A 23,881-nucleotide genomic window follows, 5' to 3' on the forward strand; every position below is an offset into this window, starting at 1 on the left:
ATTCTAATCAAACGATATCTATAACTGAGACAATAGTGGCACACCACATGCTGATTGCTTTATGAACTAGGCTTGCTTGCCTAATTTCCCTTGTTCTCCATACACACTTGTTACTTTTTCCTACCTCTTTTCTTGGTTATAGACCCTAATTTATCTTGGGGATCCACCCATCCTCCCCCCTTCAGTTTAAGTGGCTCAGGTACAATGATTCTGTTCCTATCCCCTGTCTAGCAGATGCATGAGCCAGGCCCAGCCAGTCAGAACACCGAATCTCCCTGGCCAGAGAGATTAGTCCAGACATGCTCATGGGCTCTAACTTGATCCAAAAAGACCATCTCAGCACTTAAACCAGAACAAACAGGAAAGAGAAACTTGCTTTACTCCTGCACCCATGCTTGCAAAATCATCGGGCAGGTTTCAAAGGGAGTGAACCTTCCTAAGAGTTAGATTAACTCAGAGAACATCAGAGCTGAGTGGAAGAGGGCATTTGAGTCCTTATGAGTCATGACATCCCTTGATCCCCTGTGTCTTCTGATGGTTTAAACACACACACACACACACACACACACACACTCACACACACACACACACACATACACATACTCACACACACACACACACACACTCACACACACACTCACAAACACACATACACACACACACACACTCACACACACACACACATACACATACTCACACACACACACTCACACACACACATACACACACACTCACATCCAGCAAATTAGTGCCCAGCACAGTGCCTTCAAAACAAAAAGTGCTCATCGAAGGACCTTTACAAAGAAGAAGAGTCTACAAATGGAGGCTGTTTGTCATTTGCTCCTCAGAGCCACACAGGGGTACAATTCCTGACACCCCCCAAGTCTTGAGGTGTTAGCAAGTCTCACACCATTGCCATGACTTGTCAACTCCACCTCCGCAAGCACAAGTTGGAAAAGCGACCCCAGGACCCGGCCACCAGCCACAGAGCAGATCTGACCCTCCCATTCCAGTCCCCTACTGGAACTAGGCATGCTCCTCCTGGAATCCTAGGGTGCCCTTCCTTGCAGCTTTCACTTTCTACCCTGCCTCAACCTGCAGGGCCATCTTCCTGCCTACTGGGGTAGCCGCAATAGCCACAGGAAGAGGTCCTCTCCAACTCTGCAACTGTAGGATAGGGCCCAACTGTGGGATCTCTTTCCTTGGTATGAAACTCCCACTGAGCTTATCCTAGTTCCCTAAAAAGGATCTCAACACAGACCCATTCCTTCCTAGTGAATCTGGAGCCTGGTTATATCTGTATATGAAGGCCGATCTGGGTTTTCCTGGGGCATCAGGGGTCCTTGCAGATATAGTGAAGCTTGCTTCTGATGCCTGGATCAAAATCCTTGTCCCTATTATTATAGAAGCCATCAAATTCTCCCTGTTGGTGCAATATTGAGAATTAAAATATTAATCAGAAGTAATCATGTATGCATCATTCAGAATTCAGACACTCTGGGCACTGATGCCAAGAAAGTACACATTTTTCAAATGTTAAGCCCTATTCTTTTCCAGAGAGCTCACATTTCAGCAATCACTCCAAAGGGGATGGTTGGGCTTATTTCTCGGCATGGGCCAAGAGAAATAAGAGTGCAATTAAGCTCCCACTGTTAATAACAGATGCCCCCATCCGGATGCTTTGTCAAAACCTCTCAATGAACACATGTGTCTCTCTCACTCCTTGGCTCTATCACTCTTCTGGCTTCCACTGGAACATATTTCATGCTCAGGAGAAAACATATCCGTGAGAGAAAGGCTTCAGAGTTTTTATAAACCCAAACAACTCTTGCAAATCCCACAGAGAATTGTTTGCTTGCACAGGGAGCTACATTTTTAACTGCTTTCAAGGAATCTTTGGAAATTTTAATTTTTTAAAACTTTAAGCAGTGTTTACCAGGACAGAAGTAATTTGTATGAGACTGACTATATCACTTTTCTGTCCTGGAAAACTACTTTTTCAAGTGAGGGCAGTTATGAAACTATTTCTGGTGATGATAAAACTTTTGCCCAATCGAAGATATTTTATTGCATTTCTAAACTCCCAAATAGCTGGTTCACAGAAATCTCCCTCCTTCCCTCGTCAACACCTCTCCTTCTGCTCAGAGGCTGCAAGTGTTCCCATTGCCAGGTCCTTCACGTGAATGGTGGCTGCTGGGACTTGTCATTGTCTCTGCTATCCTAAGCTCTCCCTGGCGGCACATGGGCAGAGGCCCAAGAACCACATCTCTTAGACTCTTTTGCCAGATTGTTTTTTTTTTTTTTTTTTAAATCTTTCCCTGAGAAGCACCACAGAAGTTTGGAAGAGGGAAAACAGCTAAAGCTCTTGTTATTCCTGCGTCAGGCAGGTAAGCATGAAGTGCTGCAGAAGCTTCTAGAACAGCACCCCTTTGGCGGTGAACAGCTAAGATTACCCACAGCTATTTCTCTTGCACATCTTCCTGGGGGCTGCTGAGTTCTACATGCCCTGAGAAGTGAAATGCCTGTGGGGAGGTCATCACAGTGTCTGCAGCCAAGAGAGGACCAGCCCCTCCTGATACAGGGAGCTCAGCACAGAGTGGAGGGTTGAGATATGGGTCTCATCAGAATTCACATAGGTGTCTCCATTCTGTCCCTCAGGTCCTGCTGGTCCTTAATCAGTGCTCTAACGTCTAGATAGAAATAGGTGGCCAGTGAAAAGTCCACTCAAGGAACAGTGTTACAACACGAAGGGTCAAACTTTGCCCTCAAGGAGAGATGGCCAGCGACATAGATCTCCATTGCTTCCTGAGCAGTGACCAATGGTTTGGCCACATGGGGAAAGGCTTGAGAGGATGGATTTGGATCAGAGAAGTGACCAGGAGCTCCGAGAGAGAAATACCAGGGACGTGAACCTGTTAGAAGAGGCACTGAGAACAGAGCTGTCTGTGACTCATTCGATCCTTCACCAAGGGGAATCTACTGTGAAGGTCAATCTCAATAACGAAGTAGAGAAGATAAGCCACTCTAGAGAGGTTCAAGTCTCTCCCCACTAGCCAGTGGGCTCCTGAGAGGCATGATCATGACATTAATTGAAGTTATACATTAATTCGACAATATGGATTTCTGCTGGCTGTTATCACCATTGCCAAATACCCCACCCACCAAAAATCAGCAATGGAAACCGTGGGGACGATATGACATCATTCCCTAGGGAAGAAGCCAGACACCTGGTGGCAGTTAGATTGTACTGGGCTCTTTCTAGTGAAGGGTGAGCAATTTGTCCTCACTAAAATAGACTTATTCTGGATTTGGATTTGTTTTATAGATCCCTATGCTTCGGATAGATTTATCCCTGAACCTACCAAATACCTTTATTTCCATAATATTACTTCCATTATGACATTGCTTCCTACAAAGAAATTCATTTCAGCAGGATGAGTCAGGCGATGGACTGGTGCCCTCAGAGTTCACTTCTCTAACCATTTTCTCTATCACGCTGAATCCACTGACCTTCTAGAATATTGCAGTGGCCTAATAAAAACTCAGTTATGGCAGTAGCTCAGAATCAGGAAGCAATCTTTACAAACCGCAGTTCATGCCGTGAATCAGCCACCTATAAAGGACTCCCTCTCTGACACCAAGATAAAATGGCGGGAGACGATGAAAGCAAGAGCGGCCACCCTTGTTGTTACTCCTGTAACCAACTTTCAAAATTCTTCTTTCTGACGCTTTAACATTGAGATCTGCTGGTTGCTGAGGTAGTGATAGTTTCCCTGAGGAACTCAACAATCATTCCATTGAACTGTAAGTTGAGACGGCTACCTGGCTTTCCAGTATCCAAAAGGCAAAGCAAATGGTTTTTTGTTGTCTTTGATGATGTTTATTCATTGTGAAAGAAAAACAGAAGTGCTCTTAAATACCAGGGGCATGGAACACTATGTCAATGATCCACATATGTCAAGAATTTCCTAGTGGAACTGTCTGTTGATCCCGTACCCAATGGCAAAAGTTATTGGGTTATCAAACTTAACAGTCAGATATAGACTTTTTCAAAGTAAAAAATTCAAGTCGCCCCATCAGGTAAAGAACTTTGATCATCTAAAAGTCCGGTTGGAAGTGCTGGCGAGGATGTGGGGAAAAGGGTACTCTTGTACATTGCTGGTGGGACTGCAAATTGGTGCAGCCAATTTGGAAAGCAGTATGGAGATTTCTTGGAAAGCTCAGAATGGAACCACCATTTGATCCAGCTATTCCCCTACTCGGTCTATTCCCTAAAGACCTAAAAAGAGCACACTATAGGGACACTGCTACATCCATGTTCATAGCAGCACAATTCACAATAGCAAGACTGTGGAACCAACCTAGATGCCCTTCAATAGACGAATGGATAAAAAAAATGTGGCATTTATACACAATGGAGGATTACTCTGCATTAAAAAATGACAAAATCATAGAATTTGGAGGGAAATGGATGGCATTAGAGCAGATTATGCTAAGTGAAGCTAGCCAATCCCTTAAAAACAAATGTCAAATGTCTTCTTTGATATAAGGAGAGTAACTAAGAACAGAGTAGGGATGAAGAGCATGAGAAGAAGATTAACATTAAACAGGGATGAGGGGTGAGAGGGAAAGGGAGAGAGAAGGGAAATTGCATGTAAATGGAAGGAGACCCTCAGGGGTATACAAAATTACATACAAGAGGAAGTGAGGGGAAAGGGGGAAAAATATAAGGGGGAGAAATGAATTACAGTAGAGGGGTTAGAGAGAGAAGACGGGAGGGGAGGTGGGGAGGAGGGATAGTAGAGGATAGGAAAGGCAGCAGAATACAACAGACACCAGAATGGCAATATGTAAATCAATTGTTGTGCAACTGATGTGATTCTGCAATCTGTATACGGGGTAAAAATGGGAGTTCATATCCCACTTGAATCAAAGTGTGAAATATGATATATCAAGAACTATGTAATGTTTTGAACAACCAACAATAAAAATTAATTTAAAACAATGCTGATATTAAAAATGTTTATATGTTGAAAAAAAATAGTCTGTAGTTGAAAAACAGTTATAATTATGAATTAAAGTTTCTGCAAATGGAGTTCCTGTGGCCAAAAAAAAAAAAAAAAAAAAAAGTCCAATTGGGGGCAAAGAGGAACTTGAATGGGTAGTGGAAAAAAGCAAATTGCAAATGCCAAGTATGTCCTCAATAAATTACATAAACTAAAAGTACAATAGCTGTGTATATCCTTGACTGGTGTTTGGATACTTACATTTATTATATTTTATTTTTCAGTCTCTATTCCCTTAATTTTGTACAGTTTGGCTCGTCATATTTGAACTTATCATTTATTTTTTAAGTGATAAGTTATTATAGATAATTATGGCTGATACAGGTACTTGAATGTCATGCAGAGCTAGTTACTGTGACTATTGTGACTTTGTTTCTCTTGATTCCTGGAGAGAATGAGAACACTTATGTTGTAGGAGAGTCTTGTTGTTATTATGTAGAAGCATACTTGTGTTGTTATTGGTCTTTGGAAAGCTAAATACAAACGTAGGTTTGTTCATAGATACTGAAGAGGCAAAAAGGTGATCTGTTAGTTGGTGGTGGCAGATGATAACCTCAGCACCATCTCTATATCCTGTAACTCATGGAGGGTGTCTGAAAGCCACGTTTCCCCCGCACTCTTCAAATATGGTTCTTTTTAAGACTCTGCCATGGAGACAACTTCTAGTGGTATTATGGGTAGCAAAATAGCAATGGAGGTCAGGGAAATGGGCTGTTCGCTTGGGGCAGACTTGAGGCTTTGTTATCAGCTTCCAATTTACCCATAAGCACAGAATGAGCTTCCTTATTTCTGTCATTTAGGTAAAACTTAGAAAACACCTTTGAGACCAGATGATTGACTGAAGAAGCAGGATGGATGGATGAAAGGAAGGAAGGACGGAAGGAAGGAAGGAAGAAGAAATGAAAGGAAATTGAAGTGAAGACTATACAGTCAAGGAATTTGATACTTAAAGAAAAAATTGAATAAAAATAGAAAGATCAAGTGATGATTTTGAGTTTTGTTTTAGAGATAAATAAGACAGTATTAAATATTGAAAGAACATTTAACATTAAAAGAGAAAGATCTCCAGAGAAGAAAAACTCAAATATTCTAGAGAGGATAGTGATATATAAATTCACAGACTAGATGGGGAAATGTGAGCTTTGCAGTGAAAAGCACTGATAAGCATTAATGGAGAAAACTGAGCCATATTCCAAGGAGTGGGGGAAATTAGGAGATGCAGAGGTATCTGCCTACTAACCTTTATATATCCTCACCATTTTTTGGTACATTCTCCATGTTGACAAAAAATCTACAGAAACAGATTTGAGCTCTGCAGAAGAAAGAATTTTTTTTTACCCAGAAGAGAGAGTTAACTATGATAGGAGGCCCCCCCTCCACTATAAGCATTCATGCAATATCTAGATGGCCAGATCTGGAAAAAATGGTAGAAAATATTTTTTAGAACAGGTGGGAACTTGCACAAGAGAAATTCTAGCATTTTTTTTTTCTAAGTACAAACTTCCAGGATTGCTTTCTACCCCCCTGGGGTTAATTTGAAATTTACAACCAACCAGGACACAGAAGCTTATCTATAGGAAGACTCTAGGTCTGAGGACAGCTAATAGGGGAGCTATTTTTGAATGAGAGAAGGCCAACCCAGAACTCCTCAATTCACAACACATAAGTAGTTGCCTATTCTGCATATGCAAGAGGAGGATGATAGAAAAGTGTCTGCTAAATAAAGCAGTCTAATTAATAAAGCAACTGTCAAGTGCCTGCAATGCTAATTTCATCTACTTGCATTCTCACACGCAAACCAAATGGGCAACCATCTTGCCAAAGTCTAAATTATCTTTTAAGACGAAAAGTGCACAGATTGCAGTGAATCGAGAGGAATGCTGGAGGTTGGAACAATATCTGAGAGTCAGAGGTTGTGCTTTTGATCTTTTCGTTTCAAAGACCATCTCAACCCTGCAAGAACCCCTGAGGCTAGAGAACATCAGTGGAAGTCTGTACTCTCTGACCATGCCGGAAACCCCTCGACAAGCTACAATCAGACTCAAATTCAAAGGTGTCCTGCTGAAGGAATTCTCCAAGCAGAGTCCAAGTTTAAATGCCTAAAAGCCTTCTTATTTTCTTGGGGGTAACTTGGTCTCTAGATCACCAACCACAAAGTCTGAGTCATCTCCACATAAACACTGATTTCAAACCAGCTCCGAGTTTCAATCCCCAACTGTAGTGTTTTCCAGCTGTGTGAACTTAAACAGATTACCCAGCTTCTCTGAGCTTTGATTCTTCATCCATAAAGGGATACAATTTTAGTTTGCAGAGTTAATTCAGAGATTAACTCAGATGATAAATGTAAATTTCTAAGTACAGAGTTCATCACAGAGAAGAGAGAAAAATCATGACCTTCCCAATCACTAACTTTATCATCAGTCATTTGAAAATCCAAAGGTATTTTGTTTTTTCCCCAAGTTTAGCATTTCTTCATTCTTAAAGGGGATTTTGCATAAAGTGTTACCAGTCATAACTCCAAGCTCATTTCATTCAACAAACATTTATTTACACCAAAGATAGGCCAAGTCATGTGACCAGTGCCATAGTTCTTGAGATAAATGAGACTTATGTCCTGTCCTCAAGGAGTTGAACCTTTTCTTCACCTGGGCCAGAAAGAAAATTTGAACTCCTCTGCTATTAGTATGGGAGTAATATACTGAGACCCTACTATCTCTAAACTTACAACTGATGGTGTAGACAGGGAGTTGGCATCTGGCCCCTGAGACAGAACCACATTTGAGAGTCCAAACGAAGCCACTAACATAATCTAGCAGAATAACATGCTTCAAAACCAAATTGAAAGGTAAATAGAACTTCTGGAACTCATCAGGTATCTGAGCTTTCCGCATGTCATGTCCAAGGTCTCTTTGGAGTGTTTAAAAAGTCCTGAAAATGCTTCCTTCAATTCACTGTTCAGTGCCCATTCACTCGTTGATTTACTTTCCATTCAACAAACATTTCCTGAGCATCTCATCATGTCAGACACTATTATAGGTCCTATGGAGACAGAAAATAAATCCATGATCCTTTGCAGGAGATATTCCCAATCTAGTGGAATAGACAAACAGGTAAGACGCAAAGAATGGTACTGTGCCATTGGTCCTGCAATGGGGGCTGATAGGTACAGGGGCACAGAAAGGGGTTTTCTATATGTGGCTGAAGCCATCAACAGAGAAATCATGGAGATGGGGAGATGAGCTGAGTTTGGACTGTCTTAGTGAGTTTGGGCTTCTATAATGCATTCTTTTCTCAAGTTGAGGAAACTGGAAATCTGAGGTCATGGCTTCTAGTATGGGTCCTTTTTTGGATTACAGATGTCTGACTCACGGCTATGTCCTAACCTGGGAGAGTTAGTTATCTCTCTGGACTCTTCTTATAAGGGCATTAATTCCATTCATGAGGTCTCTAACCTCATCACCCAACTACATCCCAAAGGTTCCACCTCCTCACACCAACCTGGAGATTAGGGTTTCAATTTGTGGATTTGGGGGGGGTCACACAGCATCCAATCCATTCAATCCATTGTATTGCTCAAGTGGTGAGGCAGAAAAAAATGGAAACAAATTCTTCCTTCCTGCACCCTTTGTTCTATTCGGGTCCTGTCCATATTGGCAAGGGAAATCTCCTTTACTTATTTCACCCATTCAAATGCTAATCATCCAGAAACACTCTCATGAACACACTCAGAATAATGTTTAGCTAAATATCTGGGCATTCTTAGGCCCTGTCAGGTTGACACATAAAATTAACCATTCGAGCAGACCAGAGTAAAAGATGAAAGTCTATAAGCCAAGAAGCACTGAAACTAGAATGATTGAAATGGGAATAGATTGAAACTAGAAAGCATTGAAATGGGAATGATTTCCTATGGCTGCTCCTGAGAATAAATGTAAAGTTTTGGCAAAGCAATGCAGAGAAGCAAATGGAAGTCCAACCACTTACTTCCTCAGAAAGACTGAATGTTTGCTAAATGTTCACATTTTTTTTTTTTTTAAATCTGTGTCACCCTTTGGTCAGATAGCCCATGACTGAGAGACCTGGATGACATCTAGTGGATGAGCCGTTTTTCCTTGGAAGGTTCTCACCTGGCACATGGAACCCTATGAGATGGGGCTGTTGTAACCCATATGCACTTAGGGCCTCATCAAGGAGAGTCCACCTGTACCACCTCCTTCGAGAATTACAATGGTCACCTGAAGTCTTGGTGGCCGCCACTCTCCAACCCACTGCAGGCATCAGGTCACTGGGTCACTATTTTGGTGGTGTCCCCTGAGCTCCGAGGCATACAACTGCCTTGTTTGCTGGTCTAGATATCACTCGGTGGTCATCACTAGCTTTTGACTCAACATGAGTCAAGCACATTTTAGGGAAAAGGCAAAATGTAGGAGAGAGTACAACGACTTGGAGACCAGGGTCTGATTCTCCTTCTCACCATCCACAGGATATTGGGGTAGAGTTTAGGCAGTCCCCTTTACAACTCAAACCTGATTTTCCTCATCGGAAAAGCAGAAACCCTAATGCATTCCTGGAAGTTTTGTCAGAAGTCGCCACCATATGGTAAACTTCATGGAATAGGGAACTTATCTGTTTTCTGCCATAGTTTTAATCCCCAATGATTATTTCTTATATAAAGTGCATGGCTCCCAGTTAGCCCTGACTCAAATGTCTGTACCTGTTCCCCTGAAAGAGTGGCCAATCTGTTGAGCAATAAATCACCCCAAAGAGTTCAAATGGACCAAGAACACACAGGATGATCTGACTCAGAGTCTCTCCTCAGGGGCCACTTCTATCTTTCTCAAGCCAGGAGATGGTGAGACATCCCTTCTGAGAAGGCCCATCCAGCATCTCTGACAGAAAGCCTTTGACTAGTTTGAGGTGTGGTGTGCAAATCAAGCACACACACCAGAAACAATACAACTGCAACTACCAGCAGGGGCTTCCCATACGCTTGAATCCGACAGCATCATTTACACAGAGATTTAAGCCTTAGCTTACCAACTAGATTAAAATACGTTGAATGAGAGAGCAAGTGATTTAATTTAGCCAAGGAAACATCAGCGAATTGATCTCAACTCCATGGGGCAAAAAAGAAAGATGATGCATTGCACTCATATCAATCTTTGACATCTGTGATCTTATGAAATAGACTGGGAGTACCTTTCAAAGCCATATTTGACTGATGAGGAAACTGAGGCTTAAGGAAGTTACAGAGCTGACAGGAAGCAGAATCTAGAACAGAATCTATATGTCCTAACTTTGTATAAAAGTATACTTGGTCATCCACATGCACTGAGATGCCCCCAGGAGAATCATCAGTATCATCTAGGTATTGTTTAACGTGGTGCCCATTGAGAAAGAAAACAGGACTGTTCTGGGACCAATAATTCTCCCTGTTACATAGAGATAGCTTTCCCTTTCCGCTTTAAAAGCAAAACCAATATGGCTTCCTGCCAGTTCAAAGTACTACTTCCCTGTTCAACGGGAAGTCTTTTGTAGAGAGAATCAACTGTTTAAGATGGGGCTTTTTTGCCTCTTAGAGAAGAGCTAAGCTAAGGACAGACAGCCATCTTCCTCATACTTTCTCATTTGTATGCAAAGAGCACAGTTTGAAACCTACATTCTTGTATATCTGGAAGAGTCAGATAATGAGTACCTCATAGTCCTGTGGCTCACATTCCAACCAAATAACTTTTTTTTTTATCTCTCTAGATATATGTGGTGATCGAGAAATAGTCTTCTGTGTATGTTAAAAAAAAATCATAGTCTACTTCCAAGGCAATGAAGAGATATCAAACGGTGCACCAGACTCCCATGAATCATGGATCTAGTGGGAAAAGATTTTTTTTTCCCCTAGTGGAATGAATGGGTGACACTAATACTCCCGTGACTAGGAAAGGCAGTGTGTACCCTGATGTTACAGTAGGAAACACAAACATAAAAATCTAGTCTAAACATTTTGGGCCAGGACTGAAGTGAACACAGAAAGGTTACCATTGACAATGTAGATATAAAAGTATCAATCTGCAATATAATTATAAATAAAATGGTTGTTAACTTTTACAATGCCCATATATATTTATGTAATGTCAAAGCTTACACATCACCAATCTTTATATCAACTATTATATTGGTATTCTGAGAAAAACACCATATTTCCTGGAGGTTTTATTATTTTTTTTTTCAAAATAGCAGAAAGGCTATGGCCATAAACATCCTTCAAATGCATAGATCTCATGTCTATGTATATAAATGGTGTGTGTGCTGGGTACATAGACACACTAATGAAAACATAAATAACTCATTGGAGATGCCAGAAATGGCCAGAGCAGCTTTGCCAGTTTGACCTTTAGAAAAAACAGTGCGAAAATATTAACCACTACATCCAAGCGCTTCATCCACCTCCAATTTGTCAACGTGGGAAAGGCAAAATAGATGCCCTGACCACCTCCTGTAGGATGGTCTGGCACCAAGTGTGCCTGGTCCAGGTAAGAAAGAAATCCGGTCCCTGTATTTCGGATGAGGAGCCGTGGAAACAGGAAGATTCTGTAGTTGAACATGGTAGTCTCGGTTAATCAATAAAAGGCATGTGGAAGTGACTGGGTCAGGAGGGCCAGGCTCAGCAGCCTTGGCCAACTCTGGACAGGGGTCTTGGCAATGGACCTCCAGAACAGTGCTCCAGGTGGGTCTTTTAGGTGGGACAGAATAGCAATGACCCAGGCTGAGGCTGACTGAGAGACAGATTTGAGACTAGAGCCTCCACAAGACTCTGACTTTTGTATTCATCCAGGAAGAGACAGACAGAGAGACAGAGCAGAGTCCAGGTGAACTGTTAGGCTCTTCTGCTCTGGGAAAGTCCCTTCACCTCTTTGGACCTCAGTTTTCTCATCTGTTAAAATGGAGTCCTATATCTTCCTCATGGCCTTGCCCTAAGGACCGACCACATGAGGTGATGCATACTTAACTCCAGCACCCTATCTGCCATAGAGCAGATGATAAACTGTAGACACTGTCCTTAAGCTGAGACCCTCCATGAAGGGGGGGGGGGTCAAAGAATGAGAGGATCATCGGGACCCTCCCTCAGATCTAAAAGTAGAACCCAGGAGTCCCAAGTTCTTACCTTTCTGTTAGTGATGTCTGCTAGTATTCGGTACTCTCACTTGTTTTTGAAACAAGATTCCTTCAGGGTGGTCATGGGGAAGGGGGAGTCCCGTGCTGTATGCTTCAGTGAGGGATGGAGAGGAGACTCTGAGGAACCCCAACAGGTAGGAGGCTTTGAGTCGCTCTCCAGGCAGGTAGAGAGCAAAGCAAGGTCGACTCAGCTTGGGGGAAACCAAAGCTAACTGAGACAGAGTTCAGTCCAGTGTCTGGGGAGTCAGTGTGTCCACTCTGAGGGCAGGTCAAAGGCGAGTGAAGTTCATGGCTGGAACTGTACCAGGACAGAAATGCTGACCCAGGGTTATCCTAAAATCAGTTAGATATTTTGTGCCTGGCTCCTTATATGCTCGCTCTCTCTCTCTCTCTCTCTCTCTCTCTCTCTCTCTCTCTCTCTCTCCTTCCTGGCTGTCATGAGCTGAGCAGTTTTCCTCCATCAAACCCTTCTGCCATGATGTTCTGTCTCACCACAGCCCCCCCATAGAGATGGAGTTGACCAACCATGGACCGAAGTTGACCATCCAGGGACCTTATATGCCAGGGAGGAGCTTCAGCATGGAGTCACTGCAAGATGTAGAGGCAGAAGCAAAAGCTCAGAAAAGACTGAAGACATCTTCTCTTGAAAGAGAAGCATTTCCCATGAAAGAGAGGCCCAGAAGGAAGACACCAAATAATCTTGAAAAGTCCCCACCAGTGAGTGTCTGCCAGGCCAAGAAAGGACACATCCATCTCACTAAGAGATTAATGGGTGTGTTAGCTCTTCATCACTGAGACAAAGACACCTGTCTAGAATGACTTAGAGGAGGAAGTTTACTTTGGGCTCACAGTTTCAGAGGTTCAGTCCATGGTTGGTCAACTCCATCTCTGTGGGCCTGTGTGAGACAGAACATCATGGCAGAAGGGCATGATGGAGGAAAACTGTTCAGCTCATGATAGCCAGGAAGCAGAGAGAGAGCATAAGGAGCTAGGGACAAAATATCTAATCCCCAAGGAATACACCCAGTAGCCCACAGCCACAGTCCACCAGCCTATAGTTACCACCCAATTAGTCCACTCAAATTAATAATCCATCCAATGGATTGATCCACTGATTAGGTTATAGTTCTCATGAGCTAATCATTTTACTTACTATATTAACTCAAGAGCTTTTGGGGAACACCTCATATGCAAACCATAATAGCGGACTAAAGACTTCTCATTCCCTCTCTTCTCTACTCCCATTTCTACCCTGGTGGGATCAGACACAACAGCTGAAGAGTAGATGAGAATAAGAGCTAGGAACAGAGAGAAACTAATTATATTGGCTTCTGCACAGGTAAAATCCTACCTGCAACCACCCTGGCTGGGCAGAACTGGAGGCCTCACACCTAAATGAGGACTGGGGCACTCATTGTTGCATTGGACTGGCCATTCCACATGATAATTAAGGCCATGTTTTTTTGACTTGAATTGACTAAAGACCTGGAGATTTAAAAAGTCATGAGACCGACCCAAGTTTCCATCCCAATTTAGCAGATTAAAAGGAAAATTTAAAAAGTTGCTTTCATGGTTACACCCATTATTTGAAATGCCAGTTGCATCTATGCAGGAAACCAACTCAGAAATGCGGGCACCACTTTACTCCTGTTCACTCACCTCCCTTTCTTCAGTCCATCCTCACACTCTGGGTGCTGCATCTCCTCAGTGCTTCCCAGAGTCACCCATTCCTTGCCATCTCTCCTACCCCTGATCTCTCCTGGACCTCTGTCATCCTTCATCTGCCCACAGAATGCAATGGCTCCTAATTTGGTCTCCCTAACTCAGCTTTCCCAAGGCAATTCATTTTCCTTACTGTAGCCAGAGTAGTGTTTCTGAAATGTAAGCCTCCTCCCCAGTATAATTGCCTCTCCCCTTCTTCCCACCATTGCCACACTGAACCAGATACCCCATTCATTACTCGACCAAAGTGTTTCTACATCTGGCCTTTGATCCTACTGTGCTCAGAGACCAAATTCCAGGGAGGTTCTTCCATGCACTGGGCCTAGGCCTGTGAGTCCATCCAGTCCTTTTTGTTTTCTAACCTCCAAAGCTTTTATCTCAATTTGCCACAATGGCACCAACCATTGAAGCAAGTCAGAATTGCTGGTTTAAAGCCACACCCCGTAAGGGAACTGAGGCAGGGCTTTTGTCTGGCTATTAAATATTTACTTATAGGGTTGTTTTCGTCAGCTTTTTTATTACTGAGATCAAAAGACCTGACAAGAACAATTCGAGAGGGAAAAGTGTATATGGGGGCTCACGGTTTCAGAGGCTTAAGTCCCCAGACAGCTGGATCTATTCCTCGGGGCTCAAGGTGACGCTGAAAATCATGGCAGAACAGTGTGGCAGAGAAGAGCAGGGCAGGACATGGCCACCAAGAAGCAGACAGAGAGAGAGAGAGAGAGAGAGAGAGAGAGAGAGAGAGGGAGAGAGAGAGCTTCCCTTAGCACAGACAAAATATAAACCCCAAAACACGCCCTGAGTGACCCACTTCCTCCAGCTACACTCTACCTGTGTTCAGTTACTACCCAGTTAATCCCTATTAGGGAATTAATTAACTGATGGGGTTAGGGCTCTTATAATCCAATAATTTCACCTCTAAACTTTCTTGCATGAGCTTTTTGGGGGACACCTCACATCTAAACCGTAACAACGATGGATACCATGCTTTACACAAATTTCCTAATTTTATACAAATAATCCCCTAAGGAATCACTTTCTTATCACGATCCTATTATGTAGATGAGGTTTTCAACTCAGGTTTCAGTCCACACATCACCCACCCCAGGAAGTCTGCCTTGACCATCTGCACACTGGGCTAACTTGCCTTTGGTGCAGATCCACACATAGTCCTATGGCTGCATATGCTTAGCACACTGTGTTCACTTGTCCATGAGCTCCTTGAAAGTAAGGCTGCATCCCAGTCACAGCAAGAGCTTTGGTGCCCAAATTCAACCTTCCCAAACCTCATTTATATAATAAGATAGTGATAGTCTATTTCTCAGGGCATTATTATTAGAAAATGAGTCAATTTGTGTAAAGCACTTAGCATGGTGTCTGCCATACGAGTAAATACTTAATAAATGCTAGCCATCTATTGGCACAATTACTCAACATATGGCTGTTGAATAAAAGGATTCGTGGAAAGATGGAGATCATTATTGTGACAAGGCATATATGTGCCGCAAGAGACAGCTCGTGGGCAAAGGTGAGCTTCTGTCTAAATGATTCACCAAGGTCCTTTCCATCTAATTTGGACACCCATGAATCACCCAAACACCATCAAAACTGAAATTTTTACCTCCATCAAGCAGTTGTCTGCTGCAGAGATTGATAGGAGATGGGAAATGCTGGCGGTGCAACTACTTTTCTAATTAGCTAGAGAAAAGTTGTCCTGTGTGCATGTGGAAAAGGGTCTTCAAATAAATACCTGTGTTATCTCCTTCTTGCAGGGCCTGGGTGGCCAGCCAAGTGCTGCTTTGCTGCTGCATTTCAATGGGAATCTGTTTTTTAAATGAGCAAACGTGATTCAGAATGAAACTACTTACGGATGGAGGCTATTTCTGCCCCTTTTCCTGTCTCCTTTCGAGTTTTCCACCTCCAGATGACTTGCTCGGCGGGCAGCAACTGTCATTTCCAGCATGTCCTCCACTCACCTTGGAAATGGGACTTCCTAATTCCCTCACTGATTCTGTGGGCAGAAACCAGATGGCTTGAGTGGGGGGATCTGATAGAAGAGGGAGAAAACATTACCAAGTTTCTTTGGGGGACAAGTTGAGGATTTACTAGGTAAGAACCATTGCAGGATCTTGAATGTTGCTGGTCCAGAAAGAGGCCTCACTGAAGGGGGATTTGGATGGGAAGAGCATCGTTTTGTGATGTAAATTCCAGTATCCTAGGAAAGGCTACAGAGAGCACACAGAGCACAAATTAAATCCCCAACTAACCATGGGTGAGTGAGTATAGAACAGGACATCATAGCTAGCTTTTAATCAGCTCTGCCTGTGTGTAGCACTGGACTCCTTCACAAGTGTTAGTTCATCTGATGTTCAAGACAGCCCTGCAAGATTAGGATTAACATTATACCCATTTTGCTGATAAGGAAACTGAGAATCCAAGAGGGTAAGTCCAAGGCCAAGCAGCTAATAAGTGATACTTCAGGAATCTCACACCCACATTCTTCCACCAGAACACCACGCCCTGTGTTTTGAGGAACAGCTCAAAAACAAAAGAATATCCCTTCAAAAGCCTCAAAATTACCATGAATGATACAGCGATAGTGAGTTATCAAGAAAATGTCCAGTGTTTGGACATTCCTTATTTTGAATGATATTAGTAATGCTGTTCATGTCTTCAAACCCTGCCAGAAGCTAAATTCATTCATGTAATGGCATTGAACCCAGGAGACAATCCAGATGTTCTAGTTTCTGATCTCTAATGCCTTCATCTCCAACTGTTCAAAATTTCTAATATTAAAAGAAGCCAAAGAAGCCTGGTTCAGGCTCTGCCCTTTAAGGAGTTAGGGCAGAGCTACTTCCTTGGCTTGGTGCTCTCAATGCCTGAATCCAGAGAAGCCTCCACCCAAGAGACTTCTTCCTATGATTTGAGTGCTCTGTGTCATAAGTCTCTCTGGGGCTCCCTCCTGTCTGCAGTGGAAAAGGTAAGAAGCATCAGTGTCTTTTAGAAGAAGTCATTACTTTCTGATTGGGATCTAAGCTGCAAAGAAATGTCTAACTGGTCAGAAATAAGCTCATTCATGAGGAGGATCTTTGAGTGATTATCAAAATCCATTTCTCATCTCCTTCTGGGCCGGAAGGCAGATTTCTCTGCCCTCGGCAATTAGGCAGGGCCATGCAGCCCTGAGGGATGATAGCTGAAGTGATGTATGTTTCTTCCAGCCTGAAGTATTTAACTCTTGATGTAAAACCCTCCAGCCTCATTTTCTCCCATGCCAGTATCCTACCAAGAAGCCCACATGTCTCAGATGGATCCGCTACATAACGACAAGGCATCCATCATCCATTAGAGACTGTGAGAAACAGGGCCTTCCATCTAGCATGGTATACCTGTGGAGTGAAAGGTGAATAAAAGTTAGTCATATTAAGCCTAAGCACTGAGATTTGGGAGTTATTTGTTACTGCATCATTGCCTAGCCTAGGCTGATTAATATGTTCCTGGTATGAGACACATTCTTCCAGGAGCAGCAGAGCTCACGGATACTCTGGTGTTGCCATCTCATGTTCACTGTCATAGGAGCAACATGAGCCTCTCTAATATCAATCAAGAGAGCAGGTGACTCATTTATTATGATTTTGTGGATTGAGTTTATAACAGGTTCTATTCAAATGTAAGCAGAGAGTTAGCAGTCTATTTTTTTCTCTACTCTCCTCAGGGCAGAGTTAACATTTTATGAAGCACTTACTCTGTGCTGGATAAGTTCAGACCATTATTTCTAATTCCACAATATTCCTGCAATAAAAATAATATTGCACATAGATAAGAACATCCTGTTATGGCTCATAAATATGCACAATCTTTATTAATTTTAAAAAGTAATTAGTTAATTAAAAAATAAAAATAGGTATTATAATCATCATTTCACAAATTTGGGAACTGTGGTTCATGGAGATCGGTTTACTTAAGTTCATATAATGGAAACTGGGATGCAAATACAGGTGTCTCTGTGGTTTTCTACCACATGACAATAGCCAGCCCATTCATACTCTGAAAAAAAAAATGAGCAAAGAGAGAAAGAGACAGAAGATTAGATAGATAGATAGACAGATATAGATAGATAGATAGATAAACAGAAAGATATAGATAGACAGATTAGACAGATATAGATAGAGAAATAGATTAGATAGATAGATAGAGATAGAGATAGACAGATTAGATAGATAGATATAGATAGAAAAATAGATTAGATAGAAAGACAGACAGATACAGATAGATAGATAGATATAGATAGATTAGATAGAGAGATATAGATAGAAAAATAGATTAGATAGATAGAGATAGAGATAGACAGATTAGATGGATAGATATAGATAGAAAAATAGATTAGATAGAAAGACAGATACAGATAGATAGATATAGATAGATTAGATAGAGAGATATAGATAGAAAAATAGACAGATTAAATAGCAAGACAGATTAGATAGATAGATAGAGACAGATAGATATAGATAGATAAACAGACAGATATAGATAGACAGATAGATAGAGATAGAGACACATAGTTAGATAAAGACAGATAGCTATAGATAGATGAATTACAAATGGATAGACAATGAGACAAAGAGATAGTTATGGGTAGATAGAATATTTGACTCATGATGGTGTCTCTCATTGGTTCTAGAGCTCCCTGTATCCCAAAACCCCCAAAATGGTAAGTGGACACATTATTCAAAACACCAGAGGTTAAAATAAAATAACATTGAGCGACACCTCAGCACAAGGGATCTGACAACAGACTCTTCATTTAAATCCCAATATCCTTTCCACTCTTGATCTGTGTGACTTTGGATCAGTTACTCTCTGTGCCTCTCTTGCCTTACCTGTAAGATGGTGATGAAGTAGCACCTGCCTACTTGGGTTTGGGGGAGGGTGAAGTGACCTAGTGTAGGTACAGGCTATAGACAAAGGCTGAGACATAGTGAACCCTCCAAAATTTTTTGTTTCTATTACTAATAGGTGGGTGTGAAGAGCAGAGGAGAAGAAGGACCCCCCCGGGAAAGGAGACACAGCCTCAGCCCATTCTTCCCAAGGTAATGCCATACACCTCCTCCTGTTCAGGATCCACCAAAGTCCCTGTTCCTGAAAGAAAGCGTGGTTAGCGAGGACACCACCACATGGGAGAAGGATGGCTCTACATTCCTAACTAACTAATTTTTATTTTATACCTGAGATAATTGTACCCCAAAACCATGAAGCAAAATCCCAAGATACAAGGCATTTCCCAGGAGCACACATGGCCAAGAATTGTTCACACCAGCTGGCATTGTGACCCCCAGAAATCTGCCATGTGGAGGTGAGTGCAAATTCCTTTATACTATTCCTTTGTTTAGCTTTACTCCAGGTTTCTCTCAGCTCTTTGCTCAAAAGCATGTACCTCTTCACCTTGATGTTATTAGCTCCACAGCTGAGAAAAACCTGATTATAATGGCATAATAGTTTAATGACTACAATAATAACACTTTGAGATTATTGTTTTATTATTTATATTATTCGCTTAGCACGAAGAACATGTTGCAGATGATGAAGTCCTTGCATATGCATTAGCGAATCCCACACCGTGCCAAGAGAGAGGCACTGCTAGTAGAGAGAGTAGTGTAGATGGGGGAAAGGCACAAAGATAGGAAGACGCTGCTGTGTTTTGACAGTGTCCCCCCAAAAATAAATGTTGGACACTTAATGCCCAATGTAACTGTGTTGGGAGGTGGGGCTAAAATGGAGATTTTTAGATATGAGGATTCTAGTCTCATCAATGAATTCATCCTTATAAAATGATTTGAGGCCATAAGTTCCATCTCTCTTGCTTTCTCTCATCATATGATGTCTTCTGAAATATTAAGATACAGCAAGACAGCCCTCGCCGGATGCCAGCACCTTGATATTGGACTTCCCAACCTTCAGAACCAGGAGTAATAAACTTCTGTTCTTTATAAATTACACAGTCTATGGTATTATGTTATAGCAGCAAGACATGAACTGACAGACCATTCAACAGTATAGTCACATACCTGCCCAGAGCCTACTAGTGATACAGTCGAGCAGAACAAGAACAGAATACAGACCCAAGGACACGCTGGAAATCATAGTCATAATTCAGTTTCGGGCTGCACTCCCCCCACACACAGAATCTGGAGGCTCTGAGCCTGAGGAGTGCAGGAAATTGTTCTCCTCAGGAGGAACGGTATGCAGTAGAGGGTTTTCCACGTGGTATGGACTTGATCAATCTTTGTAGAATGGATGGATGGATGGATGCTGCCTCAGGCTGGCAAGCGATTTGACTGAGGTGAAGTTTGGATGATGTAGCAACTCAAGTCATTCTTCCATCTGTGTAGCTCACAGAGAATACCCTATTTGTGTCCCTTTTAAAATGATTTTTTAAAGATCATCCCTTGGCTCTAATGTGATTTTCTAATGTATGCATCATATGCCCATGAATTGCTTTTAAAAAATGTATCACAGTTTCCTTCCTCAGTCTCTCCTTTCTACAATCCCTTCCAAAAAAAAAAAAAAGACATATAGGGAGATAGCTCCCAATTCATGATCCCAGACCTTTTTCCATTCTCTGCTCCATGAATTCAGTTTCTAATGGAAAAATATGTCAAATTGGCCAAGGAGACTGAATCCCTGCGGGTTTGAAGACACACCGTGAAGCAGCCTGCAGCAGGCACAAAATCTCTTTGTACTCTCGTGTTTTATCTTTTAAGAATTCATGCAGATTTCACACTTCAGTCCTTAATGTATCTTTGTTTGGTTAATATAAAAGTAATGATGTAAAATTACTTAGCAATTAAATTATTTCAGATTATTTGAATTTCCCTTCTTCCACACACACACACACAAAAAAAAATTCATGCCAGTTTACGCCCCAAGATCTGTTGTGTTTGCGCCGTGCTGTGCCTTGTATACTTTCACAGTCCAGGCTGTGACACCCAAGTTCAATCGCTCAGACAAAGAGAACCAAGGCTGGCCTCGCATGCATGTCAACCGTAGCCCCCTCTTCTCTGAATTCCCTGCCTATTGGGAGATGGTAGGTTATTGAAGGCGCTGCCCTCAAGGGAGGATTAACACAGTAGTTCTCATAAGACCCCAGTTAGCTCCCACCACAGTGGGTTGTTATGAGAGAGCAGGACTGGCCCTCCCCAGGCTCTCTTGCTTCCTGTCTCACCGTGTGATCTCTCTCTCTTGCACACAATCCTGCCCTCTTACTGCCATATGCCATAAAATCCTCTCAGAGCTTGAACCTCCAGATCTATGAACTATATAAGCCTGTTTTGTTTAAAGGTACCCAGCTTCAAATATTTTGCTATACCAACTGAAAATGAACTAAAACCTAGATTTAATTAAACCACGCTTCTTGCATTTCCCTGAACACACCATTCCAGGGACTGGGAACCAAGGATACTCATAAAGCAGCACTGCACTTGACCACAGGCCTGAGATCAGAGGCTATTTCTTACTCACCTTGGCCTACAGTCTCCTTCTTCATTTGAATAGTGTCATTGTGATGCTACGTACACAGACATGGCAGATACCCAACAGCTTTGTGCTTCTCTGTGGATGAGCAGGAAACCCCTGCTCTCCCATACTCCCCTGTCCAGGCTGTGCACAATACTGCCTCTGTCACTTGGTGCCTCTTGTCCTGCTGTGAATCTTTGGCCATCATCTTTAGTCCCACAAGATATCACGACGCTATTAATGCACAAAATGACATTTTACACTATCCCTGTTCTTTCTCCATCATAAAAACAATACATGTTCCTCTTCGAATATTTAGAAAATATTTTTAAAAAGTAGAAGAATAAGCCACCCTCCTGCCACACGGAGGCAACCGGCATCAAGATTTTGAAATTTTTTCCTCCTTATCACTTTACTTAGCTTTAATCATAAGGCATATGCATTTTATGCCCCCTCTTCACAAGACTTTAGAGAATTGGCATTTCTACATGATAAAATCTCCTAATTATTCCTGAACACAAACAATAACTGCTTTCTCATTTCTAAGCCCAAAGTGGGAGTGAAAGAAAGGACGTAAGCACAAAGAGACAAAAACCATTTTGCGTGATGCTCATTATGGTTTGGATATGAGGTGTCCCCCAAAAGCTCATGTGTGAGACAATGCGAGAAGGTTTAGAGGTGATATGATTGGGTTATGAGAGTCTTAACCCAATCAGTGAATTTATCCCTGATGGGATTAACTGGGTGGTAACTGAAGGCAGATAGGGTGTGGCTGGAGGAGGTGGGTCCCTGGGGGGCCTGCTTTTGGGGGTGTAGATTTCGTATCTAACAAGTAGCATCTCTCTCTGCTTTCAGGATGCAAAGCTCCCATCTGCTTTCCTCCGCCCACATTCCCAGCATGATATTCTGCCTCACCTCAAGCCCCAAGAAATGGAGCCACCTATCTATGGACTGGAACCTCTGAAAGTATGAGCTCCCAAAAGAAACTTTTTCTCCTCTCATCATCCGTGTCAAGTCTTTGGGTCACAGCAGCAAAAACCCTGCCTGAAACAGTGGCCAAGCAAACAGAAAAGAATATTTTCCTTTCTCTGCCTCTAGGAAGGGTTTACTAATATGGATCAGTGTGCACAGATGCGTCCATCCCTAAAGGTCACTCCTGACCATTTCTGACAGAGCAAGTGTCCTGTCTATCCTCTCATAGATTCTTGAGCAGTTTCTAATTCTTTAAGAAACTGTTTATTATTTCTGCTTGAATTCTTTTCAGCTCCACAAAGGATTGTAAGACCTCTAAAATATGCTTTCAATCTACCCAGGAAATTTTTTTGGCAAAATTAAACATCAACGATGACCACTTTAACCTAGATTCCCTGGGGTTCTTTGATGGTTAAATTTATGTGTCGGCTGAACGGGGCTAAGGAATGCCCAGATGTCTGGTAAGACGTCACGTCTGTGAAGGAGTTTCTGGAAGAGACGAGCTTGGAATCAACAGACAGAGGCAAGAAGATCCACCCTCACCAACATGGGCCGGCATCATTCAACCCATGGAGGGCCCACACAGAACAAAAAGGTAAAGCACAAATAAATTCTCTCCCTCTCTCTTTGAGCTGCTATCTCTACCTTCTACCTTCAGGTACCAGAGGTCCTGGTTTTTGTATCTTCAGATTCTGGGAATTTATACCAGGGTCTCCACATCCAAGCTTTCAGGCCTTCAGTCTCAGATTGAGGGCCGCAGCTCTGACTCCCCAGGTCCTCAGGCTTTGTGACTTGGACTGAGAGATGGCACTGATTTCTCTGGTTCTCTCACCTGCAGATGGCTTGTTGTAGAACTTCGGACCTCCGTTATAAAATGAGCCAGTTCTGAAAATGAATGTACTCTTGTGTGTCTATACATCTACCAGTCTTGGTTTTGTTTCTCCAGAGGATCTTGGCTAACGTACCTCACTTTTCTTTTTTGTACAAAAGCATCAATCCCCATGATGCAGTTGAAAGTTCTCAGGTATAAGACTCAAGAGCCCATGGCCAAATCTTAACTTTGCTAATATCTAACAAATTACTCACATGTACAAAGAGAGGCAGAAGAAACAGTTGATGATTTTGATAATGATGATCATGTTGATAATCCAGCATACATTGAGGGATTACCAATGCCCCACAATGTCCCACATGCTTTATGAACGTGACCTCATTTAATCTTTAAAACAACTATCAATACCTTGTATTTGAGCTTATTAATTCATTGCAACAAAGGAGAACATATACCATGCCTCAGTGGGAGGCCACCTCAGCAAGAGGATGTTAGAATTTCTAACAGGATTTGGGCTTATGATAGAGATCTGGGGAAGAATCCAAGACAGGGATATTTGGCTCTGGATGGGATGCTTTCAGAAAGCAGGAGAAATTCTGTAATTGACTAA

The sequence above is a fragment of the Callospermophilus lateralis genome, chromosome 9, assembly GCF_048772815.1.
Source record: "Callospermophilus lateralis isolate mCalLat2 chromosome 9, mCalLat2.hap1, whole genome shotgun sequence".
NCBI lineage: Eukaryota > Metazoa > Chordata > Mammalia > Rodentia > Sciuridae > Callospermophilus > Callospermophilus lateralis.